The sequence below is a fragment of the Adiantum capillus-veneris genome, chromosome 2 (genome assembly GCF_014529385.1).
Source record: "Adiantum capillus-veneris isolate H3 chromosome 2, ASM1452938v2, whole genome shotgun sequence".
Lineage (NCBI taxonomy): Eukaryota > Viridiplantae > Streptophyta > Polypodiopsida > Polypodiales > Pteridaceae > Adiantum > Adiantum capillus-veneris.
This window is the reverse complement of record NC_140932.1, coordinates 131,264,135-131,271,474: the sequence shown is the minus strand read 5'-3', so window position 1 is coordinate 131,271,474 and position 7,340 is coordinate 131,264,135. Positions and strand designations below refer to the sequence as shown.

General features: G+C 41.5%; 2 pseudogenes; both read left to right on the top strand.

Annotated features, from left to right (window-relative positions):
* Positions 1-2,321: 2,321 nt before the first annotated feature.
* Positions 2,322-3,326, top strand: LOC147463634 (uncharacterized; annotated as a pseudogene).
* A 149-nt stretch (positions 3,327-3,475) lies between these two features.
* LOC147463633 (ABC transporter B family member 10-like) lies at positions 3,476-4,912 on the top strand (annotated as a pseudogene).
* The last annotated feature ends 2,428 nt before the right edge of the window (positions 4,913-7,340 follow it).

Sequence of the window (7,340 nt, the reverse complement as noted above, 5' to 3'; positions counted from 1 at the left end):
GACGCTAGTGTCACTCCATCCAAACTTTGCCTGCATGTTGAGAAGAACCAGGAGTGCTTTCAATCTAGACATACGTGCTCCATTATACAACGATGTATCGGCTTCACTTTTCATATCATCATAGATAAGCCTTTCTGAATCCATGATCGTCTCGATCATTTCATCAATCTCGGGCTCAAACATTGCCTCGTTGGGAATGTGCTCTGCATGATCATCCCCCGAGCTGTCAGAGGCTACATCTTGTGGCCTCACATATGCTGCTTGACCAAAGCGCCTGCGAATACGTCTATTGGGTTGCAAGATTGCTGCTTGTTGGCCAGCGTCAGAGTCCGACGAGTTATAATTGGCAACAACTCGATCTATAATAGATGGATCGAACGTGCTGCAAAGAAACACGTCTTGTCCGTCGCACAGCATGCTTGCATTGATTACAAGGACATAAGACCCTCGTTGAGAGATAGGTGTTTCGGTTGGACGGTCCCACATCCTCGTCGCTACTCATAATGAGGATAAAAAACTTATAACCTGGACAACAAATTTAATATTCTATTGGCATTCTTCGTTTTATCTCTCTCTCTCTCTCTCTCTCTCTCTCTCTCTCTCTCTCTCTCTCTCTTTACCTCACATGCTCTAGTCATGTCCAATCCCCGCACACCTCGGTCTAGAGGTGCACGGAGATCAGAACCACCGGGTTATAATCTCGTCTTTATTGGTCAATACCTATATTTGTGGGTACATGAAATCTAGACACCCACGTCTACATGATACTGCATGTAGTGGACAAAATCCCTTTGCCTCTTCTCTAGCTGTAGCACTTCACTTCATCTTAACATCTTTTCACAGTAGATCTTTTCACTGTTCGTCTAACTCTAAACCCTACACCGTAAGTAATTCTTGCGTGGACTCGATCTAACGTAAATAAGCGTAAATCTAAATAAACGTAAATCTAAATAAACGTAAATCTAACTAAAAATAAAGCTAAATCTAATTTAACGTAAGTCTAATGACTAGAGGTTGTCTAGATGGTCATTGTGTCGGGGATGTAGTGACTCTTGCCGCCCTGAAGATCCACCTTCTTCCCTATCTTCTGAAGACATTTCACCAGTACTTTTGGATCGACGGAGCCCACCATGAGTGAAGGCAGCAATACCCTATATTCCATTGAGGGCTTTCTTCACCCGCTTCATGCAGGCATCGCAGTCTATGGAGACCCGCATCTAATCTAATATAACGTAAATCTAAATCTAGCTTAAATAAACGTAAATCTAGTTAAAAATAAACCTAAATCTAATTTAATGTAAGTCTACATATAACCTAATCTTTAACGTCTTTTAAGATAGTTTCCTACGACGTTATAACTCTCTTCTTCCTGTGTGTGTGCGCGTGTGTGGATGTGTGTGCCAATAAAAAGAGATAAATGGTATAACCTTTCTATCACCCATGCCAAGTATGATAGATTGATTATGCCATTTCTCTCTTGAATAATAGGTCTTCAGTTCAACTCCTCGTCGGCTAGATCTTTAGGTCTTTTAATTTTAATTAGTTTCCTACGACGCTCCCTTAGTTTCTCTTTCTTTCTCTCTCAATGTGTGTGCGTTTTTTTGGATCGTATGCATGTTTTCTTTCTCTTTTCCTCTCTCAATGTGTGCGTTTTTTGTTTATGCATGTTCTCTCTCTCTTTTCCTCTCTCAATGCGTGCGTTTTTTGTTTATGCATGCTCTCTCTCTCTTTTTCTCTCTCAATGTGTGTGTGCATTCTTTGTTTATGTATGTGTGTGCGTTTTTGCACTCTCTCTCGCTCTCTCTCTCTCTCTCTCTCTCTCTCTCAAAAACACTATGTGTGTGTGTGTATGTGTGTGTGTGAGAGAGAGAGAGAGGGAGAGAGAGAGGGGAAGGGAACATGAGAATGAGGAGAGGGAAGGAGCATACCTGGCTCTCCTTCCTCTCCTCGTGTGTGTGTGTGTGTGTGTGTGTGTAAAAGAAAAAGAGAGAGAGAGAGAGAGAGAGAGAGTGAGGGAGAGCGTTACCTGCTCTTTGCTTGAGGGCGCCGAAAAACTCAGATCTGAGATCTGAGTTTTTGGGCGCGCTCGGTTATTTTTTTTACCCCAGCTGGCGTCTCTATGAGCGTCGCTATAAGCGTCGCTATGAGCGTCGCAAATTTACAAAGAAATTTGCGACGCTCATAGCGACGCTTATAGCGACGCTCATAGCGACGCTCATAGCGACGCCGGGAATTTTTTTTTTTGAGCGTCGCTGTGTGAGCGTCGCTAATGTGAAGAGCCTCTTGTAGTGAAGGTGGCCTCAGTTTATGAAGATATTTCTATGGAAAGTGATGTGGGGTGCTCTGTCGATGGACGTAAAGATAGAAGAAAGAGGCATTGGGTCCGATCGTTTTCTCGAGGTGCAGAATAGCTAGTGAAGACCTAGCCCACCTTTTCATGGGATGCCAGACAATCAGGGACATGGCTGGGAAAATATGCAAGTGGATTCAAAGGACATAGCAAATTAAGTTCTTCAAGAATGATCTGTTCTTTGGTAGTAACAGGTTGGGAAGTCCTGCCCTTCTTGTCTGCACTCAAATAATCAGGTACTACTTCTTGCACCATATTTGGCAAGCAAGGAACCGCCACGTGTTTGAGGGGGATCTGACTGTGGCAAGCTTTTGTGAAATCATACCATCCCGTTCTCTGTCGTCACCACTTTTCTTACAGAGAGGAGCTTGAAAGTCTTTCCAATGCAAGCAGTTCTCAAGACGAAAGTCGCTTTCTTCTCTTTGGATTGTTCCTCAGAAATCTCCCAACTTATGCAAAGCATTTGCGGTTGCAGTTAAAACTGCCAGAGATGTAGGAACAAAGCTGGTACCTTGTAAATGCAGGAGTCAGTGCCAAGACCTGTGGCGCAAATAGGCGTAGCAATCCTTGGCATTGTGGGGTCCTTGTATCTGCTATAGTCCTTTTTCTCAATTGCTTTGTTTATACTGGCTATTGGTGGTGTTGGCTACTATCTCTTCTATTATTTGAACAAAGATGATGATGACCGTGGAGGTGGAAATTCCTCCAATGGCAGCGATCCAGATTTGACATTGGAGGAGGCCAAGAGAATAATGGAAAAATACAAGTAACAGCTGACATTTTTTATCATTGTCTTTTTGTTTGACACAGATTTGAGGTGTTTCTTATACATACATTGCTTTCATAAATTTTTTGGAGGTTTTTTATCATTTATCAATGACTAGAGTCTGCGTTATGTTGCAACAACAAAGTACAAAATGGAAAAAGCAAGACAAAAATTGTTGTAACAATATCTTGTGTAGTTACTCAGGGTTAGCGTCAAAAGAAAGAGAGAGAGAGAGAGAGAGAGAGAGAGAGAGAGAGAGAGAGAGAGAGAGAGAGAGAGAGAGAGAGAGAGAGAGAGAGAGAGAGAGAGAGAGAGAGAGAGAGAGAGAGAGAGAGAGAGAGAGATCTTCTTGCTCCTCTATGATAGAGGTAGACAGAGAAGAAATCCAGAGACCTGAGAGCTCTGAAATGTAGGCTGCCTTTGTGCTACGGCTAGCAGTGGCCTTCCACAAGCTATCTGAGCAGACGGACTGGGTGGATGCAGTAACTATGCTGGCTGGTGGCTTTGGCGTTTTAGTGCATGGCGCAACCATGCCCATGTTTCTTCTTTTCCTCGAGAAGCTCATGGACTTGATCTGAAGCTTTTCAGACTCTGATTGCATGGCCAAGCAGGTTTGCAAGGTAAGTAATAGCTTTGGTTTCCTACTATTCCTTCTATTAGAATCAACAACAACACGGTAAGGGAATGCCATTAGAAGGCTTGACTTTCCAATTATGTGTTTGTTTCTATGATTTTCTTTGAATAGCTCGAATATTGTTCAAGCAAAGAGCTTGATTTCATGATTCAAAGTTTACATTGTCTTTAGTATCGATGACATGAAGTGATGTTATATCCATCCCCTTGACTGAAACATTTCCTCTTGATGATTATTTGCAGTATGCACTCTATTATTCTACCTGATCTTGGTGCTATTTGGGACTGGATAGACTGGTAAGCCTACGTTCTCATTCGCACTTAGCATTTGGATAATTAGGATAGATGTCATGAGTACAATTTATTTGAAAAAGAAATATAGACATTCTATTGTGTAGTGTAGATGTCTCAATGTGGATGCATGTTCACCGGAAAAAAACAAGCTGCATGATTAAGGATTCGCTATGTGAAAGAGCTACTTTCACAAGACGTGAGCTTTTCTAACATCAATATATCTACTGGTGAGGTTGTAGCTGGCTTTCCAAGTGATACCAATCTTGTCCAAGAGCCGATTGGGATCTAAGGTTCAATTTTTGAGCTTCTTAGTTCTCTTGTACAGGTGTCATTTCATTTTTATTTTTTTTGCAAACTCATTGAGTGTGCTTGTGATTTTTGTGTTTTTTTTTACTGACAGGGAACTTGTTCCATCACATGGGTCAATTTGTGTGCGGTATGGTGCTTGCCTTTCTCTCCGTGTGGCAATCATCTTTGATCACTTTGGTCTGCCAGTCATTGTGCTGGCCAGAGGATTTTGTGCCTATGTGATGATCGGAATTGCTGCTAGAAACCAAGGTACATACTCATGAGCAGCAAAGTGGCTTTTGAGGTTAGACCCTTTATTACGCTTGTGCGTGCATCAAGGATGTGTTCCCCTGCCCGCATGGTGATTCAATGCACATATATATTTCTTGCAGGGTATTGCACAACTGAGGACAATGCACTCTTTTTTTGGAGAGAAAAAGATTTTCAATTCTATTCAGACACTGTGCAATCTATCAAGAAGCGGGGAATCAAAGCAAGCTTTGCCAAAGGGTTGGGAAAAGGATTACTATAAGGAATGGCCTTCATTTTGCAATTACATATCGTATGTTGCTTTTTCCTGAGTGACCTTTGCAGTATGCATGGACGGACTCACGAGCTACTGGCAAAGCCATCAGTGCCACCCTTGCACGGTCTAATAATGATGTGCCCTTCACTTGCTTGCCAAGCTCATTTGGGTGCTGCCAATTTTGAGTACAAGCGAGGTAAACAACTCGATCAACATGCCAAAGTCTGGTATATCCGTACTCTCATTTATAAAATACACATCTATACATGCTTTATGTAATTGTATGAATGAAGCTCTGATACTTGTTGGCCGTGTCTCTCTAAGTTGTGTGCATATATCTTAATGGTGGCTTAAAATGCAAGTAAATGTAGGTTGAGGACACGAAATATATTGAAAGTCATAATAGTCAATGGAGCTATTGATGTTTTGTCATATGGATGCTTACCATGGCTTCTTGTCCCCAAACAACTGTATTTTCTTTAGGCAAGGGCAATTCTTGAAATTGTTACTGAGAATTTCACTATTTAACTTCTTGGAGGGTGCTTTGTTGTCGAATAAAACCTTGGCTTTGCTGAACCAAGTACATGGCTATTGTGCTCACATCCATGCATGTGTCTATGTTTCTTTTGTATGCCAGCAGTTCTTAACTTGATTGCCAAATCATGACCAAAACCTCTGTGTCATACCATAACCATAACCTCCGTGCCATACCATAATTGCAAAACCATAACCATAACCTAATTTTCATACCAAAATCATAATCGCAAACGGAATGCAAAACCATAAACATAAGCGTGAAAATGTAGTGTATACAATCATTGCATAAGACTATATCAAGAAGACCACAACTACAAAAAAAGACTATACCAAGAAGATTGTATCAAGACGACTGAGTGAGACTGTATCAAGAAGACCCTCATGGTAATGCCTCCCAGTTGACATCCTCTCCCTCCTTCTGCAGACAGCTGGGTCAAAAGGGCCACAAGTCCATGTTGGTACCCATACTTCTCCTCTCGGCGTGTCATAAGGCGCTTCACGGAAACTTCTTGCAAAATTATGGTTTAATCATGAGATAAATCTTCAAATAACGTACATAATTTCAACAATTTAAAGCATACGTATAATACTTACAAACTTATGTCAAAGTGTGTGGTAGCCTCCACTCCCAAGACGTGACTCTCTAGTAGACTCCAAACGTGCTCTGGCTGCATCTCTCTACTGCTGAAATCTATCAGGATTGTCTTGTGTCTCTTGTGCAATCCCCACCCACTTCTCTGCGTCCAACTAGGACGGCTACTCAAAACCTCAAAGTGTGGATAGCATGTGTAGGCTACTCCTTCATTTTTTTCGTTTTTCTTTACGAAGGATGTATGCCATTATGCGTTGTACTTCTACAAGTGAAAAAAGCTTTTGACACACCTTTTGTGTTCATTATAGTAGTCTGTAGACTGTTTGTGAGAAATGTGACAAGTTTTTGAAAGCACATAAAAGTTAGTGATATATTTCAATGTGCAAATGCAATCCCTAAACTTTGAAAACAAAAAGCATGAAACCTTGAGTGTAGGTAGCATGTGTAGCTTGCTCCATGCCATCTCTTGAACTACCAAGAATTCAAAGTGAGTATCTTTCTCCAAATGGCAGAGGGGCAATGGGTGCGTTTTGAAAGTCATGTGGTACTTTGCAAGAAGTTCACATGGGTGAATTTGTGTGTGTCAAGATTATTTGTTTTCTTAGTTTTCATGTCTTTGCAAGCATGCTTGGCTTTGTGTTCGTAGAGTACCTTGAAGAGACCCCCCCCCCCCCCCCTCCCAAAAAAAATTTTAAAAAAATAAAAAAAGAAAACCACGCGGGCTCTTCCCCGCATAAAAAGATATCGATAAGGGCTCGAGAGAGTAATGAGTCTCTTTTCTGATCTCACTAAGAACCCACGAAAATGGATCTCAATTGTAAAAAAGGAATAAAGGTTAGAAAATTTTGAAAAATCCAACCAAAATATATACAAGGATATATTGGGAATTTTTGAAATTTTAGCAATATTTTGGGTATTTTCTCAATTTTCATGGTGTTGCAAGAGTCCTTGGTTTTGTTGGCACTGCCTGAGGCAGATGCCAATGCAACAATTTGATTTTACTACAAAAAGTGTGGCCCTATATTTTGGACCAGTAATAGCAATGTCCTTTTTAAGAGTTGACGAGTGTTTCTCTCTCTCTCTCTCTATCTATCTATCTCTCATGTCTTGCTACTCCTAGAGCTTAAAGGACCTAGCTAGCTGTGAGTTCGCGTGCACATTGACACTCACACAGGCTCGCGCGATATGTTATAAATAGAGCATTTCCAACAGACGCAGCAGCAAGACTCCTCGGCTACAAAATCTTACACATCGCTATGGTCATTATCGAGAATCGAGCGGAGGAGGTAACGCACCTGCACATGCACACACACACACCCACACACACACACACACACACACACAGAGTGTGTGT